The sequence below is a fragment of the Nuphar pumila genome, chromosome 2, assembly GCF_984573655.1.
Source record: "Nuphar pumila chromosome 2, dmNupPumi1.hap1.1, whole genome shotgun sequence".
NCBI lineage: Eukaryota > Viridiplantae > Streptophyta > Magnoliopsida > Nymphaeales > Nymphaeaceae > Nuphar > Nuphar pumila.
Genome location: NC_143250.1, coordinates 57,876,311 through 57,899,808, shown reverse-complemented (window position 1 = coordinate 57,899,808; position 23,498 = coordinate 57,876,311). Strand labels below are relative to the sequence as shown.

The 23,498-nt window shown below is 40.5% G+C and overlaps 1 pseudogene; it reads left to right on the top strand.

The window, feature by feature from the left end:
* Positions 1 to 16,142, top strand: part of LOC149845518 (putative pectate lyase 18 pseudogene) — a 29,022-nt pseudogene extending 12,880 nt beyond the window's left edge.
* Positions 16,143 to 23,498: the final 7,356 nt, after the last annotated feature.

Below are 23,498 nucleotides of genomic sequence, written 5' to 3'. Positions count from 1 at the left end.
GTGCATTTTTAATTCATGTCAGGTCATTCTACTCTTTTCCCTCATTTATTTCTCTCATGTGCATTCACTTAGTTTCATATAAGCATGGGGGAGTGCCACTGGGACAGTGTCATTCAAGCATGGGGGAGGGTGTAGTTTGCACACCTTGATATTTCTGTTTACGTTCTTGCACATGTTTACACATCTCTCATGAAAAGTAGATTTTTAAAGAAAGAGTTTGAACTTATATGAATGTTATTTCAAATCTGATGTTTTTAGAGGATTTTTAAGCCCCACGAAAAATTTTTCTGACATAGATCTAAAAATTATGGTTTTTTATGCGGATTTCAAAGAAATGATGATAAATACATGTTAGAATTTATTTTGAATCATAAATATGAATATGCACAGTTCTATTTTTGAAAAACTAAGCAAATGAACAAAAGCGAAAAAAATGAGCTCAAAAGAAAAAAAATATATAGCAGCTTTAGGTTGTTTGGATAATTCCACAATCCTTAGTAGATGGAACTTAGATGTAAGTTGAAACTTTTAATTCCATTTTCGAAAAGGAGAGTGGAAAACTTCGTGATTCTAAGTAACTGAGAACAGATACAAGTTGAAATATTTGACTCTCATGTTATAAAGGTGAATGAAGGAAGTCACTTTTATGTCTTAGTTGATATCTTTTGGTATGTATTGAAAAAGTATAGAAGATATTAACATTGCACAAGGCATAAAAGCAGACCACACGCAAGCTATAAGAGAAGAATGAATACGCCAAAAGAAAAAGCGTGAAAAAATGAAAAAATTGAGAAAAGGGCTGAAAAAGAAAGAAAAGTTCAATGCTTAGAAGTGTAATTGAGAAAACCTGTGTAGAAAACATATGAGTGAGGATAAGTAAATAATAATATGTTTTTATTGGATTTTCTAAGAATAAAACATAAATAATTGTGATATTTAGAAAAGTGAAAGAAATTCTTTTTCTGTGGTGGTATATAAAAGATTCTAATTATATTTTGACTTTGAAATAACAGGAAATATTTGTGAAAATAAAGTCTTTAATTACCTACTGATTGTGAGGATGTGTAATATTATGCATACATGACAGAGATGTTTGTGGGTAGCATCACTGCAAACCCTCACGAGACCTTACTCGTCCACTGGGGTAACCCAGGGGTTGAAAGGGCTTGTTGCATGAGCTAAATGCAACCGTGATTCCTACGAAAGTGAGTTAGGTGATAGTTTGATTTCTTGCATTTTTTCTAGTTTGCTCGAGGACTAGCAAAATATAAGCATGGGGGTATTTGATCATGCATATAAATCAGGGTTAATTAACATTTAAAAATGCATGATTTTATGAAATAATGTTTCAAAAACCCAATTTTATGTTAGTTTTCGAGTAAATGTGCTAAAATGATTTAAAAATAGAAAATGCAGGAAAAATAGTTTTATTTTACATTTTTATACCTATTTTAGTTTTTGTAGTTTGGTTTTAGTTTTTATTAAAAATAAACAATAGAGAAAATAGTTTTTTTTAAATCATTTTAAATGTTTGTTTTTTTTTAGAAAAGAAAAAAATATATATAATTAGATTAGTTTTTTATTTTCTTTATAAATAAATAGTCTTGTTTTTGAAAATTTTCATAATAAAACGATTAATAGGTTTTCTTTACTTTTAAAAATTATAAATATAAAATAATAAAAACAAATCATTACATGGTTTGTAATTTTTGGAAAATTGAAAAAAAAATAATAACACAAACCAGTTGAACCAGTTTGTATTTCTAAAAGAAAACTAAAAAAAAAATAATAAACAAACCGGCTTGAACCAGTTTGCATTTGCTTCAAACCGGTTCCAGCCGGTTTGTTGTTTTTAAAAACCCCAAAAACAGAGAAAGAAGGGCGCCTCTTCCATTCACGCCCGAACCGTCCTCTTTCCCTGTATTCCCTTTCTTCTCTCCTTCCTCCACCATCACCGGTGGTTACTCCCCTTCTCTACCTTCCCTTTCTCCCTCTTTCTCTGTCAAATCCAGCAACCGGTGGTGGTGAAGCTTCAGTCCGGTGACAACAGTGGTGGAGGAGGCCGCCACCTCTTCTTCAGCTTCTTCTTCATCACGGTAAGTTCTGATTCCTCCTCCTCTTCTTCAGTTCTTCTTCTTCCTCTGATTCTTCTTCTTCTCCTTCAGATCTTCTTCTCCTTCCTCTGCATCTTCTTTTCTTCCCCTAATCTTCTTTTCCTAATTTTCTTTTTTTTATTCCATTGTTCATTACAGTAGTCGATCGGTTGCTTAAAATCAAAATAAAAAAAAAGGGATTCTGTTAGAATAATTGTTGTTTGATTCTAAATGTCATCCTGTTCTTGATTTTGTATTTACATTTTAGTTTAATGATCAGCATCAACATCATCATAAGCTGAAATGGATAAATCAGATTGAATAATCGAGCACTGAATTTGTTTTCTCAACAATTTGTGTGGAGATTAATCGATCATCTGATCGATTATCATAGTTTTATCATATTAATCCATTGGATATTGTTCCAGCTACAGCGGTTAATTTTTGTTGAAAACATTTGTTCTGAAAGATAGATTTGTATTTGCAAATAAGTTGATTATCAATTGCATATGATTGATGAGCATTTGTTCCAGCGATGATAAAATGTCCGGCAATGATCTGGAGATTCTGGCAATAATCGGATCAGTAGATTTTTGTTTGCTTGGGTGAAGAAACATTCTGATCACTTGTTCTACTGAGCCTCGGTATGGAGTGGAGTTCCGATTCATGACTGAAATTCTGGCAATTATTATGTCCATCTTGATCTGTCGGCATCTCATTTTTGCCCTGAAATGGTAATCTGGTAACAACAGTTCATTTATGTGTTAATGGGTTGTGAATTGGTATAACCGGATAGCTGGATTCAAGTTAAATGTCTAAACTACTATCTCTGTTGCTGTTAATGATTTCTGAATTTCTGGTGTAATTTCCAGCTGATTGGATTAATGTTAGCAATGGTTTTTAGAGAATTTTCATATTTTTCACTGATTGTTACTTACAGATTTTTACTGAATTCCATTATTGATTTTTAATGAGCTTCATTGCATATGTTCATTAAGTATTAGCTGGAACAAAATTTGAGTTTCACTAAGAATTGTTGAGAATTGGTTGTTGATGTTTCATCTTACAGATTAGTAATTCATTAGCTTGTAGTTGTTTAGTTTAATATAACAATAGTTAATCAATTAGTTAGTAGTAGACTTGATTAACATCTTTTGTAATAGTTAGCATTTTAGTTCATATCAATTAGTAGTTAGTAATCATTTTTACTTAGGGGAGTCATTTAGATTTTATAATTCTTGTAGTATAGTTTTATTCTTTTATTGTGTACTGCTCGTGTCTCGTTTGACTTGTGCAGGATTGCAAGGGATTGGAGCGGAAGTGATTATGTGACACGGGGAAGCAAAAGAGTAGAAGATTTTTACTTTTTAGTTTAGAATTAGGACTTTGATTGGGTTTGTAAATATTGCACTTTACGCCCTCTGCGAAGGGTATTCATTTGTTGTAATAGTTAGTTGTTTTTACCTTTTCTGAACATTTTACATTTAACATAATTCGACAATAAAGAATAGGTTAGATTTGTGTACTTGAATACGATATATTCCCGTTCCCTGAGTTCGACCCGGTCTCATCCACTAGTGAGAACCGGTTTTTATTATTTGATGTCTGGTTTTCACATGTTTTTCATATAAAAATCTTTTCAAAATTACAACGATTTAAAAGAAGACATCACTTACTTTATGGTTGTAATATTTTTAAACTTGTATCTCTATTTTGCTTATGCTATTTTTGCCCTTACTCTTTTTTATTCTGACAAAGGGGGAGAAAAAGATAAAGATAGCATTACTTTGAAATTGCAGGGAGATCTTGAGAAAAAGATGATAGCAATTACATTACAGGAGATCTTGCAGGAGAAATGCAAAATTAACAGAAAAAGAAAGCTTTGAATGAATGTATTTCTAAATGCATGAAGAAATGATGAATGGAAATGCAAACCAATCAATATGTGATATATGTGCTTTAAATGTGCTAACTTTTAGTGTTTTGCAGCATATTGATAGGGGGAGTAAAATCTCCATCTATGCATCTAAATGCTTCATCTTTGATTAAGTTTGTCATCATCAAAAATGGGGAGACTGTTACAACAATGAAGCCATACATGATACATCAAGTACAAGGTTTTGATGATGAGCAAGTAGAATCAACTGCATTTCAGCCAAGGCTATGAAGAAATTGAAGAATTCGGTGAAGAATCCTTAAAGACTAGTGTGCAAATGTTTAATTCATTAAAATTCTTAGATTCTTGTAAGAGCCTTACTTAGAGTGCATATTTAGGTTGCATTTCACCTTAAAAGTCTTTAGAAAAACTTTTCTAAAAGAAACTCTTTTGAAAATCTTTTTAGAAAACTCATTTCTTAAATTTTCATGTTTATTAGTCGACCAATAGACTTATCAGTCGACTAATCCTTTTGCGCCATATTTTCTAAAAAGTCATTCTTGTCAAATTAGTCGACCGAAGATTTTATCAGTCGACTGGACAAAATGTCTGTTTTCTGGAAAATTAGCAGCAGTCGACTAATGGTTTTATCAGTCGACTGAACAGAACATGTGTTTTCTGAAAAAATTTAGCAGCAGTCGACTAATGCTTTTTATCAGTCGACTGAACAGAATGTTTGTTTTTTTTAGAAGTTTTTAGCAGCAGTCGACTAAAAGGTTTTTCAGTCTACTGATGATATTATCAGTCGACTAACTTTTCTCAAGTCGACTAAGTTTCAAAAGTTCAGATTTTCAAACGGCTCGATTAACAAATTAGTCGACCGACGATAACGGTCAGTCTACTAATAACTAACTATTAGTCGACTAACTGATGTTTCAGTCGACTAATTTTGCCGTTTTCCTGAAACTTCAAAAAGGTGCATCTTTTCATTTTTCAAACGTTTTGATCGTTCGAAATGGACAATTTTGACACCCTTTCATACTCTCAACGTATGGAATCTTTTAACTATAAATATGAGTGCATTCTACACTCAAAAACATCAAATTCAATAGAATTATATTGAATTACTTCTTGCTTTTCACTCCTATTCATTCAAGCATTTGTTTTCTCACTCACGTGATATTTTCACTTCAGTTTTTCACTCAAATCACTTTAAGAGATAGTGAATTCGTGAGTAGAGTGTTTCAACAACCTCAAAAGCCAATTGCATCTCATTTGCATTCAAAAGGAAGGCTCATAGGTTGTATTGTAAGTTGTTATTTCTTTTGTGTAAAAAGAAGGACTCCTTGGTGTAAAGGAGTTGTTTGCTTTCAGTAGGATTGTTACTGAAAGTGGGACCGGTTATGGTCTGTGTGATCTTGTAGTTTACAAGGTTGATAGTGGAAAATCTCAAGCGGGTTTTGCTTGGGGATTGGATGTAGGTCGGGTTTGATCGAACCAGGATAAAATCTTGTGTTCTTTGTGTGTTTGCTTTGAGATTTGCAAAATCATTCAATATTCCGCATAAATTTTTAAAAGCACTATTCACCCCCCCTCTAGTGCTCGTTGCCTCGATCCTAGTGCACTTTCAATTTCGTCCTCAGTCAAAGAAGCAGCACAACAACAATAACAACAACAGTGATAGCCGCCAGATTCAGTATCAGAACCATAGACCCCAGTACCAGCAACGCCAGCAGCCGCAGCAGAAGCAGCTTACCGCGACCAGTTGTCCGAAGTGTACCACAAATCATCCAGGGCGACCGTGCCCACGGGACACAGGCGGATGTTTATATTGCGGAAAGATGGGTCATTATATCCGGGATTGCAGAAAAAAACAAGTGGATGACCAGCACAGGAATACGCCGAGTACTTCACAGCCGACATAACAGCGACAGACCGCTACACAGCAGCAGCAACAGCCGTACCCACCGAAGCCAGCAAACCAAAGAGTCGTTGCCGGACGAGCATACGCGACAACGGTTGACCAAGTAACCAAAGCGGAGTTGGTCCAAGGTACGATCTCGGTAGCCGGACATGAAGCATTTACTTTGTTTGATTGTTGAGCTACTCATTTGTTTATATCAGCTAGATTTGCTCATACCTTGCCTTTGTCTGTTGAGCCTTTGATTTTTTTGTTGGAGGTTCGCACTCCGACTGGAGAGCAGTCTTTTTGTGACTCATATATTTCGAACATCGCAGTGTCAGTGGCAGGGCAAAACCTGTCAGCTGACGTTATCCTGTTAGACATGACAGAGTACGACGTGATTTTGGGCATGGATTGGCTTTTCGAGTACCATGCTCAAGTCTTTTGTCGGGAAGGCAAGATCGTTCTTTCCCAGCCTGATCGTCCTGTTTTAGAAATCAAGCTTCCTCAACCCCTGCGTGAGAGCCGCATGATTTCTTCTTTTAAGACTCAGAAGTATCTGCGGAAAGGGGGTACTGCTTTCTTAGTCAGTATTTCCCCAATTGAACCCGAGATGGTTCTGATCAATGACTTGGATGTGGTCAAAGAATTTGTTGATGTTTTTCCGGAGGAACTACCTGAGTTACCTCTGAGGCGAGAGATCAAATTTGGTATCGAGTTGATGCCTGGAACGACACCAATTTTTAAGGCACCATACTGTATGGCTCCAGCGGAACTTGAAGAGTTGAAGTGTCAGTTGGAAGAACTTCTCGATCAGGGTTTTATTCGACCTAGTGCTTCACCATGGGGAGCACCAGTGCTGTTCGTACAGAAGAAGGATGGATCCTTGAGGTTGTGCATCAATTATCAGATGCTCAACCAAGCGACAATTAAGAACAAGTACTCGTTGCCCAGGATCGAAGATCTCTTTGATCAGTTGCAGAAAGCAAAGGTTTTCTCGAAGATTGATCTCAGATCAGGCTACCATCAGCTTCGTATCCGAGAGGATGACATTGCGAAGACAACTTTCAAGACGCGATATGGGTTGTATGAGTTCGTGGTGATGCCTTTTGGCCTCACGAATGCTCCTGCAACATTCATGGATTTGATGAACCGGATCTTTCGACCATTTGTGGACTCGTTCGTGATAGTATTTATCGATGACATCTTGGTCTATTCGGAAAGTCCGCAGCAGCATCGAGAGCATTTACGAATTGTTTTAAGTACTCTTCGTGAGCATCAGTTGTTCGCCAAGTTCCCTAAGTGTGAGTTTTGGCTCGAGCGTGTCATGTTTCTTGGCCACGTGATATCGAAGGATGGAGTATCCGTCGATCCAGCAAAAGTCGAAGCAGTTCTGGGCTGGAAGCAGCCTTAGAATGTGTTTGAGATTCGTAGTTTCCTTGGATTGGCCGGTTATTATCGACGTTTTATCCAAGACTTTTCGAGGATCGCATTACCTTTGACTAAGCTGTTACATAAGGGTGTTAAGTTCGTGTGGAACAATGCCTGTGAGGACAGTTTCCAGATCCTAAAGACGAAGTTGACGACCTCGCCGGTGTTAGCCTTGCCCTCTGGTAGAGGTGGTTTTGTGGTGTACACAGATGCCTCTGGTACCGGTTTAGGTTGTGTGCTTATGCAGCATGGACGAGTGATTGCTTATGCCTCCAGACAGCTGAAGACTCATGAGCGGAATTATCCGACGCACGATCTAGAATTGACAGCAGTTGTGTTCGCTTTGAAATCATGGCAACATCGCTTGTACGGGAAATCGTTTGAGGTCTTTTCAGACCACAAGAGCCTCAAGTATTTGTTCTCTCAGAAGGAGCTGAATATGAGGCAGCGACGATGGCTTGAGTTTATCAAGGACTACGATTTCACGTTGTCTTACCACCCTAGGAAGGCAAACGTTGTGGCGGATGCGCTTAGCCACGAATCGAGTGGTGTTCTGGCTAGTCTGGTGTGGAGCCAGAAGCTCATTGAAGATTTCATAGCCTGGAAACCTTTTTTTGTTGGTGATGGTTCGATCAGATTGTCTGGTCTGACCATTCAATCTGAGTTTCTGCCAAGGATAGTAGAAGCTCAAAAGCTTGACGGTCAGTACGCCAAGTTTCTAGCCTTGTCAGAGCAAGCAGACTCTTCTTTTAGAGTGTTTGAAGATGGCAACGTTCGTATGAAAGATCGTCTTTGGGTACCTAGCGACCCTGAGCTGAAGAGAGATATTCTTGACGAAGCTCATCTGTCGAAGTACACGATTCATCCGGGAGGAACAAAGATGTTCAAAGATTTACAACGGAAGTATTGGTGGCAAGGTATGAAACGAGAGACAGCGGCTTACGTTGCAAAGTGTTTGACTTGTCAGCAAGTCAAAGCGGAACATCAGCGTCCCGGTGGTACCTTGCAGAGGATTGAGATTCCTCAGTGGAAATGGGAGGATGTTACGATGGATTTCGTGGTAGGTTTACCACTGTCTAGGCGTAAACACGATGTGATTTGGGTAGTTGTGGACAGACTCACCAAGTCTGCCCACTTCTTGCCGATCAGGATCAGCCAGTCGCTTGAGAGCCTGGCCGATATGTACATTAGAGAGATCGTTCGATTGCATGGTGTGCCGAGATCTATCATTTTTTATCATGATCCCCGATTTAATTCGCGATTGTGGGGTCAATTGCAATCTGCTTTAGGGACGAGATTGAAGTTTAGTACAGCCTTTCATCCTCAGACGGATGGGTAGTTCGAGCGGACGATTCAAACATTAGAAGATATGTTGTGTGCTTGTATGCTTGATTGGAAGGGTGAATGGGATTCACACCTATGTTTGGTAGAGTTCGCGTATAACAACAGTTACCACGCTAGTATCGGGATGGCCCCGTACGAAGCGTTGTATGGTAGACCTTGTCGGTCGCCATCTTTTTGGGACGACATCAGCGATAGAGCGAGCGAAGCGCCGATTGTTCTTCAGCATTACACGCAGCAACTGCAGAAGATTCGTGAATGTTTGAAGGCAGCGCAAGATAGGAAGAAGAGTTACGTTGATAAGAGATGTCGCGAATTGTCTTTTGATGTTGGAGACATGGTTTTTGTCAGAGTTTCGCCGACGAAGAGCGTGTTTCATTTTTGAAAGAAAGGGAAGTTGAGTCTGAGGTATGTTGAACTGTTTGAGATCGTAGCGAGGATTGGTGAAGTGGCATATCGTGTCGAATTGCTTCCACAATATGCCCACATTCATAGTGTTTTTCACGTGTCGATGCTCAGGAAGTATATTCCTGACCCATCACATGTCATTCGTTACGAAGATGTGGACGTGCAGGAAGATTTGACCTTGTCAGAAAAGCCTATCGAGATTGTTGATCGACGAGATCAAGTTTTGCGTACAAAGACTGTTCCGCTAGTTAAGGTACGATGGCAGCACCATGGCATGGAAGAATGCACGTGGGAACCAGAAGCGAGCATGAGGGAGACTTATCCAGAACTTTTTGTAACCTCCTAAGAGCGATTTTGCGGACAAAATCCTTTTTAAGGAGGGGAGGATGTAAGATCCACGATTCTAATTTTCATGATTATTGTGTAATTATATGGAAATCGATGAATTTTTATGTTTTGGGCAATTTTTGAAGATTTGCTTATTTTGAGAACTGGATAAATCGCGTAATATTATGTAAATAAAAAAATTTCGGGAAATCTAGAACGAATCAACACCTGAAACTTTTAGGATAAGATTGTAATAGGGTGGTAGTGATACACCCCAAAATTCAGACCCGAACGACGAGGAAACCTCGTTAGTGCATGTGAATTACGAGTATTGACTTAATTTTGGACCCGAATCTTAGAACGCTTAATTTTAACGAACGAGTGGTGATTTCCTTAAGAGGCTTCAACCATTCTACGTTAATTAAGGTTATAAAGAGAATGAAATAATTTGTTGGAATTAAATTATTATTTTGTTTCATTAAATAAGTGTTTTCTTATGACATACATTATTGACGGGTTTTGGTTTTTGATCCGGAGCACCTAGTGGATCCAAGACCCATGGACGACCCCTACAGTGGACATCCATAGCCATGGTTGACCAGCTGGTCAAGGGTGGACCAGCTGGGTGGCGTTTTGCAAGAAAGTTGCATGGTTTTAAAAAGAGGGCCTCTATTGGCCATTTATCTTTTCAAAAACCTCATGATGGAGCCCAAAGCTCATCATGAGAGGCGTCTTTTCCAAAAGGAGAGCATGGGGCTGGCATCCCATGGCAATTTTGAAACAAATTTAAAAGTTTTTAAATACTCAAAACGGGTTGGGCCTAAGGGGCGGCTAGCCTTGGGCATCCCTTGAAATTTTTCAAAACATTGATTGCTTTTCAAAATGTTATTTTTGAAAGTCTTTCTAAAAAGTTTAAAAGCTTGACATGCATTGGCTATGGGGGGGCGTGGAGCACCCCAACCCTCCATCTTGAAGGGGTAGATCCTAGCCGTCCAACCTAAAGTACATCCTATAAAACCCTTAGAAAAAAAATGGGCCCCTCTCTCTCTTGTTGGGTGATTTTTTTTCAAGAACTCTCTCTCTCTCCCAAAATTTCTCTCTTTCCCACTCACTTGCTTCCTCCCTCCAGCCGTGGGAACCTCTTAACGTGTAGCTGCATCATCACCTTCCTCTTCTTCAAGTAGCTAAGGTGAAGAAACCTATCATAATGCTCTTATTGTCAAAACGTGAAGCCAAGGTTGCAAACGCACCTATGCGTGCGTGCTCCTTCGGCGGATTAGAGTGACAAGTTTCTTTCCAAAGATTTCCTTTGGGTTATTGTTCATGTTGGCTCGTGTGTAAGGATTATCTCTATTTCACTATGTTCTTTTCCCTTGGATGCATGATTCCATGCTTTGATTTCAATACATGATATGTCATCTTCTTATTCCTCTTTTTTTTGTATTATTCTTCACGTTTGCTGAAAGTCGACCTTGAAGTTGCTGTTTGTTTTTTTTTCGTGTGTTGGACGAGTTGAGTGGCTGGGGTGCGCTGGACCGAGCTGGGCTCGTCCAACATGCACCCAGCCTTGTGGTGCATGCGTATGAGTGTCTGCCTACACTGTGGGAGTGTTGCAGCCGGCAGCAACCACAGTGGGTTGGTTGGCGCATCGGGTTCAGCCCTGTCAGTATGTGGAACTAGTGCTGCAACTTGCTTATGGCCTGGGTCGTGTGACCAGGACCCAGTTGGGACGGGAGGGCCTTGAGCCTCCGGCATCAAGGCCACACATGCCTTTTCTTTTGTTCTTATTCTATTTCTTGTTTAAACAACAAGTGCTTGGATCTTTATGTGTTGGCACACTAGGTAGCCGGAGGGCATAGATGTCTAGGCGAGCCTAGACGCCGTGGCCAGCCCCTTTTGGGTTGGCTGCTCGACACCCCCACCCGCCCCCCGTGAGCTCCTGCTCATGCTGCTGGGAAGGGCACACAGTGCCAGCCCTGCCTACTTTTTGGTGGAGCCGGATGGAACCTGGTGGTGCCGAGCGCCCAGGTCTTTCTTTCATTCGGCCACCCTCGGTTTGCATGCAGGGTTGAACCATGGTTCAGACCTGTGTATGCGTTAGAAACCAGGCTGGCACATGGTGCCAGCCATGGTTTTACTTTAGGAGGAGTTGGGTGCCAGCCGCACGGTGCTGGGCACTCGGGCTGTGAGAGCTGACCCCTTGTGGGTCTGGGTATGAACCGAATGGTTCATACCTATAGATGGCTGACAGCAGACTGGCCCTATGGACCAGACCGACTGTGTCCAACCCCTTGTGACCAACTTGCAGACTTAGCCATGGCTACTCTTGCCGGCGGCTTGAATCAGCCCCAACCGAAACCCTTTGTCGATCTGGCCCGAACTATGGGTCGGACCAGATCCGGTTGGCATGCATGACAGTATGACCCGGAAGACCAGACCATCGTTTGAGATTGGAACCCCTTTTTGGCCGCAAGTGTGTAAACTCCTTGTTGACACCCTTGCAGCCCCAAAACCCAATTATCATGGTTGTCAGACACTTTTCTTTCAAAACCAGCATGAGTCCATTACTAACTGAACCATAGTAGACCCAATTTCGGGTTTAGTTAGCCTACACCTCCTTCACACCTCGGCTAGGTTTTTGGCACAAGTACACATGCCTTGGGTTGCATCGAGTTCGATATATATATAAGTGTGATTGTGTATATACATACATTTATATAAGTATGTGTATGTGGAACCTTGAGTATCTTTGTAACGTGACTATATATATATGTATATATGTACTCATAGAGGTTAATAACACTTAAATGATTGCTTCGGTATGACCGAATGGACGTGCGACACTCTTGTGTCCTGTCCAAATATTTCTCTTGATGATGTTACACTTCGAATCAATTAATGTTGTCCTGCGTTTATTTTGACAAACGGTTTGTTTCGGGACCGCAGGCGCAGCTCCCCATACCGTGTAAATAGCTAATGTTGTTCCCATAAAGACGGGAATATCAAAGATTTCACCATAAACATGTAAGTGCGTTGAACCATGTGTAATGGTCCTTTGGGTCGCAGTTGCATCTTCCGTGCAAGAGCAACGATTCACCTTGGGGGAAACCAATGTTATTCCCATTAGACAGGATGATGGGTTAAATTCAATTTCAAACCCTTGAGTATGAAATTGTTGATAAATGCAATCATAACACTGAAATACGTAATATAGTGCAGTTTAATATCATGTAATGCCTCTGTGGTTATATTTGTGCAAAAGATAGAAATTGTGATACTCTTACACTTTGCACTTGGCACATCTTGACACAGTTGTGAGTAGCACGTACCCGTAGGAGGTACATCGCTGAGGCATCAGTAAACGCATTAGGTGCACTTACCTTATGAAAAGAGAGAAAATTGAACACCATAGGGTATGAATATTGAAATGATTTGTTGTGGGCTCAGTTGGAGTCTTCGGGCAGTGGCCCTTGTGTTGCATAGACTCTTGTGTGATATACCCTAAACAGAAAATAAAATAATATGGTGTTTTGACTGCTTTCACGAGCAGTGTGCTCCGTTGGCCGTGTGAGGCTGAGAACGTGGATGGGCAGGCCAAGTACTCGTTTTGCATACCCTGCGGGGACCACGAGCAGATTCCTCGTTGTGAGGTATGTTTGAACTTGAGCCTTAAGAAAGATAAACCTGCTTTGCCCCCATTCACAAAATGGTTCACCTTGGGAGAGTGTGGATGGTACAACCCTGAGTGACTTGTCGTTACTACGACATGTGTTTTGACAGGAGCTGTAGCGTTCCTTTGGCCTCCAGTCACTCAGAGTCAGGGAGGTCGAGGTTACCTTCTTAGGGCCTCACTACTGCAGTAGTATGAATTGCAATACTTGCCTATGCGAGTGTTTTCTCCTAGCTGTGCGCTGCTCGCATATGGTTGACTCGGTCTGTAGCTTCCCCGGTTACCACGCGATAGTTTGAATAACAGACACCGAGTGCATGTCTCACAGAATGCAAGGTTCCTTCGCGTATCCGAAGGAGTAATCAGAAGAACTTAAAGACTAACCAAACAACTGACTTACTGTAGTTGCTACTTTACTTGTTCTGTAGATTCTACTTCAGTTACTTTACTTGTGGAGGCTCGGGGGACCCACACACTTGACCTGCAGTTCCTGTACCTAGTGGTCTCCTTTTGGGGTTTTGGTTGTTTATTGGGATGTATTTCCTGTTTTGTACTTTTTGTACTTAGATTTTGTAAAGCCTTTAAACTGTTGGGGTGGTTACCCTCCTTATTTCACAGTTACGCCTTTGTACACACCGTTGGTTACACTGTTTCCACTCATTGCACTTATCTGTGGTGGCCGCCCAGACTCGCGGCTTCGCTGTTTTTTTTTCACATCTGCTTTCCGCTGAATTTCTACTTAAACCTTTCAATTTTTTTTTTCAAGTTTTTCCAAGGTCGGGGTTTGGGGCCTTCCAACAATGATTTGTAGTGTTATCGGGCTTTCTTACAGCGATTTGTATATTTTCGAGTCTCCAACGAGCCCCACAACGATTTATACTATTATCCGGCTTTTCAACAGCGATTTGTAGTGTCTTCCGCAAATCGCTATAGCGATTTATAGTATTTTTGGATCTCACTATAGCGATTTGTAGTGTCTTCCGCAAATCGCTATAGCGATTTATAGTGTTTTTGAATCTCACTATAGCGATTTGTAGTGTCTTCCGCAAATCGCTATAGCGATTTATAGTGTTTTTGAATCTCACTATAGTGATTTGTAGTGTCTTCCGCAAATCGCTATAGCGATTTATAGTGTTATTCAGTAAGCAAATCGCTGTAAATCGCTACCCGAATTAGGACCAACTTGTCAGGGTCATATCTTCCTAACAGGAGGTCATATTCCAAATTCGTAAAAAATGGTGTCTTCGTTATTGAGTCTAGTTTATTCCTGTAAATTTTAAGCAATTTCTATTGTCATTTCATTCTCCATTTTAACTAAAAATGAAACCCTTATTATTTTGTGTTATTTGAGTTGCACAACACCATTCTCGCTTGACATCCACATCTTGATTCTGGCATGCTCCATGTTGAATTTTCCATTGATTTCTTTCAACCTTGCTTGGAACAAACATATGTTTTTCTCACCACGACACCCTGTACATTTTTTTACCACGACACTTGGGACCCGTGTCGGGGAGGCGCCCCCGGACCCCCTCCTATAAGGGCAAAAACTCTAAATCAGGCTCCACAACGAATAAGGTTGAACGATGCTACCCACGCTGGGAGGAGCCCCTAAACCTATCTCTTGTAAGGGAAAAAACTCTGAATCAGACTCCACAACAAATCAAATTGAACGATGTTATCCACGTTGGAAGCAGCCCCCAAACCCTTCTCGTATAATGGTAAAAACTCTGAATCAGACTCCACAACTCATCAAGTTGAATGATGCTACCCACGCTGGGAGGAACCCTCAGACCCCTTTCTGTAAGGGTAAAAACTCTTTATCAGACTCCACAACTCTTCAAGTTGAATGATGCTACCCACGCTGGGAGGAGCCCTCAGACCCCCCTTTTCTGTAAGGGTAAAAACTTTGAATCAGACTCCACAACTCTTCAAGTTGAATGATGCTACCCATGTAGGGAGGAGCCCCCAGACCCCTCTCATGTAAGGGTAAAAACTCTGAATCAGGATCTACAACTCATTTAGTTGAATGATGCTACCCACGCTGAGATGAGCCCCCAAACCCTCCTCCTGTAAGGGTAAAAACTATGAATCAGGATCTACAACTCATTTAGTTGAATGATGCTACCCACACTGGGATGAGCCCCCAAACCCTCCTCCTGTAAGGGTAAAAACTCTGAATCAGGCTCCACAACAATTAATGTGCAGGTCAGTCGGTGCTTGATGGAGCAATGTAAGATCTTTTGTTGGATGTGCATAGAAGCATAAATAAAAGGGAGAGAGAGAGTGAGAGGGTTGATGTTCATGGCCTCCTCCAGGGGAGATTTCTTTCTCAGATAATCATGCAGTGCAGAGACTGGGTCTTAAATAATCATCTTCGGGGCACTTAAGTCTTTACAACCACTCCTTTTCAAGAATCGTCATTTTTTTGGCACCAATGGAGGAGAGGGTACTTAAGTCTTTGCAATCGCATCAAACTCCAACGCTAATTAATGCTGACAAACATGGGGATACGAGACGCACATGCTTACATACGTGGTGCTCTTTGGGACCCCCGAACATGAGATGTAGCTAACTACCCTGTTCGGAGGGGGAACATATAACCTGCTTCGGGAGTGGGCGGGTGGGTGCAGATGCAGGCACGGCTACTTTCACGTGGTGAACAACGAGTATACGCAATGGGAGATGTACGCTATCGGGGGAAGCGCGTCCCCGACCATCAACAGCCAGGGCAACCGATACCTTGCTCCACAAGACCCCTTCGCCAAGGAGGTGAGGCGAATGAATATTAATAGGTGTATTCGATATTCATAGTTCAAAATGTGAAAACAAGTGTGCTTGGTTGATCAATTTTGAGGGTTTTGGTACGTATTGGCAGGTGACGAAGAGGCTGGACGTGCCGGATGATGAATGGAAGGATTGGCACTGGAGGTCGGAGGGTGACCTGATGCTGAACGGCACCTTCTTCGTTCCCTCTGGGAAGGGAGAATCGAGCAACTACGCGAAGGCGTCCAGCCTCGGGGCCAAGTCGTCGTCCATGGTTACCACCCAGTCTGGTGTGTCTTAACATGCAGAGCAGGCTCTATTTGTTAGCCCCCATCAACATCTACTTCCTCCTTATGTAGGATATTAGTGAAACACCCATTACTTTTTCCAACCTCGCCCTGCTTCCCTCTTCCCTTTTAGTGGCAATGGGTGCAGGTGCAGAAGGGTTGTACTTCTCTTCTCTTTCATCTTTTTACCACAGACACACACACATATATATATATAGTCGTGGTCGTAGTAAGAAGCGTGGCTGCTCTCTCTCCTCTGCTCTTTTAATTAGCTGGAGATGCAGAAGCCACAGTTCCTCGGTTTGCGGGTGTTTATTAACATAGTCCACAGTTGCTCTTTTGTAGCAGAAGGTCGTGCCCCAGTAGTTTTGGTATGTCGTCGAGTGAGTTTGTTCTTTTGTAGGGAGTGTGTGTTAAAGTCAGTGACATTCTTGTTCTAGACTTGGTTTTATAGTTTAGATTTATTTGTATACATTTGATGGGAGATCCTGCCGCTTTGGATGTACCGATTGAAATCGGAATCCTTTTGTAAAAAGATAGGTTGTTAAGTAGTCAGTGCAAACTGCAAGTCGATCCGGATTTGGTGTGGTCATCTCCCAAGACTGCCATCAGCCTTTCGCTTGATTTTAAAAATTCACTTACTGACCACATTATAATATGGAGAATGATGCACTAACGCCATGCATTTTCCATTTTACAAGAGAGCATGAAATTCGTCATTCATAGCATGCCTGCCAATGCTCTCATGCTTAAAGGCTCTAGAGAAACTGGACGGTTCCCCGTGTTGTTCAAGTTCAAGAAGGGCGTTATAAGAATATGGTAATGGGTAGCAAAATAGACTTTGAGTTTTAAGAAATGTGTTTGGGAACCAATAACTATAGAATGATACCTAGCAGGCAAGGATTTATTAAAAGGCTGGTGGACAGGACTGGAAGACAACGGGGAGACGTTAGGGATGGATAGGACAGCGGGCTGAGGTGGGTCCACAGGAAGGAATGCTGTTGTGAGAAAAGAAATAGGGATCGATTGAAAAGGAGTTTTTGTAGTAGAAGAGATAGTATAAAAAAATTTATAAGAGAAAATTGTTTCATAAAAAATGACATTTCTGTTGATCATCAGCTTTTGTCGTTAGAAATATCAAAAACAGATACAACCTTTATGTTGACAGATGTATTTATTGCTGTGAAACTGGAGCTTGTGGGTGTGAGACCATGGATAGCAGGCGCACACCCCCCAAAAAAAACTAAACTTGTAATCAAGGATCTGTTTGAATAATCTCTAAATGGGAGACTTTTTCAAAAGTACAGGTGTCACCATTCTATAAAAGTAAACAATAATTATAAAAGCATAAACCCAAAACTTGCAAAGCAGGTTATATGTTACCCCCAATAGGGTATCTCATCCTCGGGGGTCCCAAAAAGCACCACGTATTTAAGCATGTGTGTCTCGTATTCTCATGTTTGTCAGCATTAATTAACGTTAAAGTTTGATGCGATTGCAAAGACTTAAGTACCCTCTCCTCCATTGGTGCCAAAAAAAATGACGATTCTAGAAAAAAGAGTGTTTATAAAGACTTAAGTGCCCCGAAGATGATTATTTAAGACTCAGTCTCTGCACTGCAGGATTATTAGAGAAAGAAATCTCCCCTGGAGGAGGCCATGAACATCAACCCTCTCACTCTCTCTCTCTTTTCTCTTTCTGCTTATGTGCACATCCAGCAGAAGATCCTACATTGCTCCATCAAGCATCGTCTGACCTGCACATTGACTGTTGTGGAGCCTGATTCAGATTTTTTGCCCTTACAGGAGGAGGGTTTGGAGGCTCCTCCCAACGTGGGTAACATCATTCAACTAAATGAGTTATGGATCCTTATTCAGAGTTTTTACCATTACAGGAGAGTGGTCTGGGGGATCCTCCCAGCGTGGGTAGCATCATTCAACTTAAAGAGTTGTGGAGTCTGATTTAGAGTTTTTACCCTTACAGAAGAGGGGTCTGAGGGCGCCTCTCAGCGTGGGCAGCATCATTCAACTTGATGAGTTGTGGAGCTTGATTCCGAATTTTTGCCCTTATAGGAGGAGGGTTTGGGGGCTCCTCCCAGCGTGGATAGCATTATTCAACTTGATGAGTTGTGGAGCCTGATTTAGAGTTTTTGCCCTTACAGGAAGGGGGTTTTGGGGCTCCTCCCAGCGTGGGTAGCATCGTTCAACTTGATGAGTTGTGGAGCCTGATTCATAGTTTTTGCCCTTACAGGAGGGGGTTTGGGGGCTCCTCCTAGCGTGGGTAACATCATTCAACTTGATGAGTTGTGGAGCCTGATTTAGAGTTTTTGCCCTTAAGGGGGGGGGGGGGGGGTTCCCCCCCTCCGGACTAAATTTTTTTGGGGCCTTGTATAATTTTTTAATTTTCTTTCCCTCTTTTAACTATCGAAAAAAAACAATAAAGTGTTTTGTTTAATCGTGGGGCTCATGTTTCCTTCAGTTGTTTCTTGCTCGAGGTTTTCGTAACACCCCTTCCCACGATTTTTCTATTTTCCTTTTTCTGTTTCTTTTCTACGATTTTTTCAATGACTCCTGTATAACGATTGTTAGTGTTGTCGGGTCTTCAACGAGCCCTACAACGATTTGTAGTATTGTCTGATCTTCCAACAACGATTTGTAGTATTGTCGGGCCTTCCTACAACGATTTGTAGTGCTTTTGGGTCTCCAACGAGCTCCACAACGATTTATAGTGTTATCCGATTTTTCAACAATAATTTGTAGTATTGTCGAGCCTTCCTACAACGATTTGTAGTGTTTTTGGGTCTCCATCAAATTCCACAATGATTTATAGTGTTATCCAGTCTTTTAACAATGATTTGTAGTATTGTCGGGCCTTCCTACAACGATTTGTAGTGTTTTCAGGTCTCCAAAGAGCCCAACAACGATTTATAGTGTTATCTGATCTTCCAACAACGATTTATAGTATTAACGGGCCTTTCTATAATGATTTGTAGTGTTTTCGGGTCTTCAACAAACCCCACAACAATTTATAGTATTATTCGGTCTTCAACAATGATTTGTAGTGTCTTCCGCAAATCACTATAGCGATTTGTAGTCTTTTTGGGTTGCACAACACAGAATAATAGGGGTCCGGTTTTTAGTTAAAATAGAGAATGAAATGACCATAGAAATCACTGAAAATTTACAGGAATAAACTAGACTCAATAATGAAGACACTACTTTTTACGGATTTGGAATATGACCTCCGATTAGGGAGATATGACCCTAACAAGTTGGTCCTAATTCGGGTAGCGATTTACAGCGATTTGCTTACTAAATAACACTACAAATCGCTATAGTGATTTGCGGAACACACTACAAATCGCTATAGTGAGATTCAACAACAATATAAATCATTGTGGGGCTCGATGGAGACCAAAAGCACTACAAATTGCTATAGTGATTTGCAGAAGACACTACAAATCGTTGTTGGAAGACCAGATAACACTATAAATCGCTGTGGAGCTTGTTGGAGACCTGAAAATACTACAAATCACAGTAGGAAGGCCCGACAATACTACAAATTATTGTTTTAAGGCCGAATAATACTATAAATCGTTGTTGGGCTCGTTGGAGACCCAAAAACACTACAAATCGCTATAGGAAGGCCCGACAATACTACAAATCGCTGTTGAAAGACCGGACAACACTATAAATCGCTGTGAGGCTCGTTGAAGACCCGACAATACTAAAAATTGTTGTAGGAGAGTCATTGAAAAAATCGTGAGAAAGAAACAGAAAAAAGAAAAATAGAAAAATTGTGGGAAGGGGTGTTACGAAAACCTCGAGAAAGAAACAACCGAAGGAAACATGAGCCCCACGATTAAACAAAATGCTTTATTGCTCTTTTTTGATAGTTAAAAGAGGGAAAGAAAATTAAAAAATTATACAAGGCCCCAAAAAAAATTGGTTCGGGGGGGAGCCTCAGGACCCCCCTTTGTAAGGGGGTCGACCCCCTGCCGGAACAGCAGGGGGTCGACTCCCCTGCCAAAATGCAGGTGGTCGACCCCCTGCGGTTTCGAGGGTTCTCAAGGCCTATGCAAAATGTTTTCAATTGCCTCAGTTTTTTTTTGTGGTGACTTCATTTTAAAACATTGTTTTTTGCAGATTTCTCAACGGAACCCGCTTGTGCTCAGCCACTCGTGGTAAGTAAGTGACAAAAACAATACAAATCGGGTAAATACCCATGGTGAGTAAGTGATGCAAGCGTATCACATGTTATTTAATTTATTAGATGTAACACTTTATTTTTCACACACTCACTTAGTTGTTGATATTTAGGGTTGTTTTGTTAGAGTTCGGAGATCATGCTGAGCATGATTTTAATATATGAATATGGAAGTGTTCTTATTTTTGGAGTACAGAGTCCATGCTAGGCGTGGTAGTAGTTAGTGGAATATTGAAGTGTGTTTGTTGCAAGTACATGTTTGCCATTTGTTTGATATGAATGATTACGATGTATTGCAATGTTTGATGTAATTGTATTCATGCTTGTATGTAGTTACTTTCAATTTGATTATAGCTTCCATGTGAAACTGTATAATAAAAGCATGCTTCAAATGATTGTATCGTGTCATTAATAGTTTGCACATGAAAATATTAAGTTATCAATGCATGCATCATAATTCTTGTTATTGTATGACATCATATATTGCATGATAAATTTAATATTTTCTTCATCATAGCATTCTGATGGTTCTCTTTTAATTGATTAGGTTATTATTCGTAACATCATAAGAAAATGACTGCAAACCGTGAATGGATGTACCGTAGGATAGTGGACAATGAGTTATCGCATGAATACATGGATGGTGTTGAAAGTTTTATTGAATTTGCAACGGCAGGTGTAAGTACAGTGGATCCCACAGGTCAGATTAGGTGTCCCTGCAAGATTTGTAAGAATAATCGATTTGTAGAACCTCATGGCGTTAGACATCACCTATACAAGAAGAGTTTTGTGAGTGATTATCAGAACTGGACGTTTCATGGAGAAGAATTTAGAAACAATTTTGATGCACGGGTGAATCCATATATGGATTTGATATTTGATGCCCCAAGAACAAAACTGGGTTCTGCTATGAGTTCTAGTGATGTAAGAACTGTCGTAGATGAAGAATCACCAAACGATGCAGCTAGTAAATTTTATGATTTACTTAAAGATGTTGATGAGCCACTTTGGAACGGTTGCGAGAGTCACACTATCTTGTCTGCAGTTCTTCAACTAATGAATTTAAAGTCCGAGTATAATTTGAGTCAATCATGTTTTGACCATTTGTGCATGATTGTGAAGAGTATGTTGCCCAAAGATGAGAAATTGCCACAAAATTTCTATCGTGCGAAAGTTATGGTCAACGCTCTAGGTATGGGGTACAAAAAGATTGATGCTTGTCCAAATCACTGTATGTTGTATTTCAAGGAGCAGGAAAACAACCTATCATGTCTGTCATGTGGGCATCCTCGGTTCAAGCCAAAGACAAGAGGCAATGGTAACACGAGATCAAAAGAAGTTTCATACAAGTCGCTCTGCTACTTTCCCATCACTCCTAGATTGCAACGATTGTATATGTCTTCAAGGACAGCTAAACACATGAGATGGCATGCAAATAAAGTTTGACATAATGAAAACAAGATCACGCATCCCGTTGACGCTGAAGCTTGGAAGCACTTTGATCGTACTCATCAGAACTTCGCAATGGAAGTGCGAAATGTTAGACTCGGTCTATGTACAAATGGATTTAATCCATTTAGGGGTAGATCAACTCCATACTCATGCTCGCCAGTATTTGTAACTCCATACAACCTTCCACCAAGCTTGTGTATGAAATGTTCAAATCTTTTCTTGTCTTTGTTGATCCCTGGTCCGACCTCACCTGGCCAAAATCTTGATGTATATTTAAGGCCATTGATTGATGAACTAAAAGTACTGTGGGATGACGGTGTTACCACGTATGATGCCCACAAAAAACAAAATTTCAACATGAAGGCCATTGTTCTATGGACAATCAGTGACTTCCCTGCATATGGTATGTTATCTGGTTGGAGCACACATGGGAAGTTGGTATGTCCGTACTGCATGGAGGATTCCAAAGCTTTTAGATTGATGCATGGAAGGAAGCCTTGCTGATTTGAGTGCCATCGTCGATTTCTACCCAGCGACCATCCGTTCCGACGATAAAAGAATGTGTTTAAAGCAGAAACAACTGAAATGGAAGGTTCATCCACAAGATTGTCTGGCATAGAGATTCTAAGAAGATTGCGATACTTTTCAAATGTATTAACAGATGCCCGCAGTCCTACACCCTTCCGTGGATTTGGGAAGGATCACAATTGGACAAAGAAATCTATTTTTTGGGAAGTACCATATTGGCCGACTCTATTGATACGACATAATCTGGATGTGGTGCATGTGGAGAAAAATGTGTTTGATAATATGTTCAATACAGTAATGAATGTTAAAGGGAAAACGAAGGATAATCCGAAGGTCCGTATGGATTTAAAAGTAATATGTAAAAGACCAGAATTGGAACTCAAAGAGTATAATGGCAAAGTACTGAAACCAAAGGCAAAGTACGTGCTTGAACCTGATCAAATAAAACATGTATGTCAATGGTTGAGACAATTGAGATTTCCAGATGGATATGTCTCTAACATTGCTCGGGCTGTGAAGATTGACGATGGACAATTATATGGGTTGAAGAGCCATGATTGCCATATCTTTATGCAACGATTGATATCTCTAGCATTCCATGATATGTTAGACAAACCTATATGGGGGTATTGTCTGAGTTGAGTGGATTTTTTAGAACATTGTGCACATCGAAAGTCGTAGTATCTGATATAAAGAATCTCGAGGACTCTGTCATCACCATTGTTTGTCTGCTAGAAAAGATATTTCCGCCAATATTTTTCGATGTTATGGAACATTTGATCATACATTTGCCATATGAACTAAGGGTTGGTGGCCCTGTGCAATATCGATTGATGTACCCATTTGAAAGGTACATGTTTTTTTATATTTGTCACTTTAATGACAGATATTTAAAATTTGAAATGTATATTTTTGCCAGATTCATGTTCGACCTCAAAAAAAGGTTTGTAATAAAGCAAGAGTAGAAGGGTCTATTTGTGAGGCGTACACTTTAGAAAAGATTTTAAATTTCTCATCTATGCACTTTGAACCTCACATTCCAACACGTTATACATGCCCACCCCGTAACGATGATGGAGAACAAGTAACTGTAGCTGACAAGCTGTCGATATTTCAACCACTTGGGCATGCATTTGGTAGTTGCCGATCAAGGGTCTTGACAGATCAAGAGAAAGACGCATCACACATCTATATTCTTTTTAATTGCTCA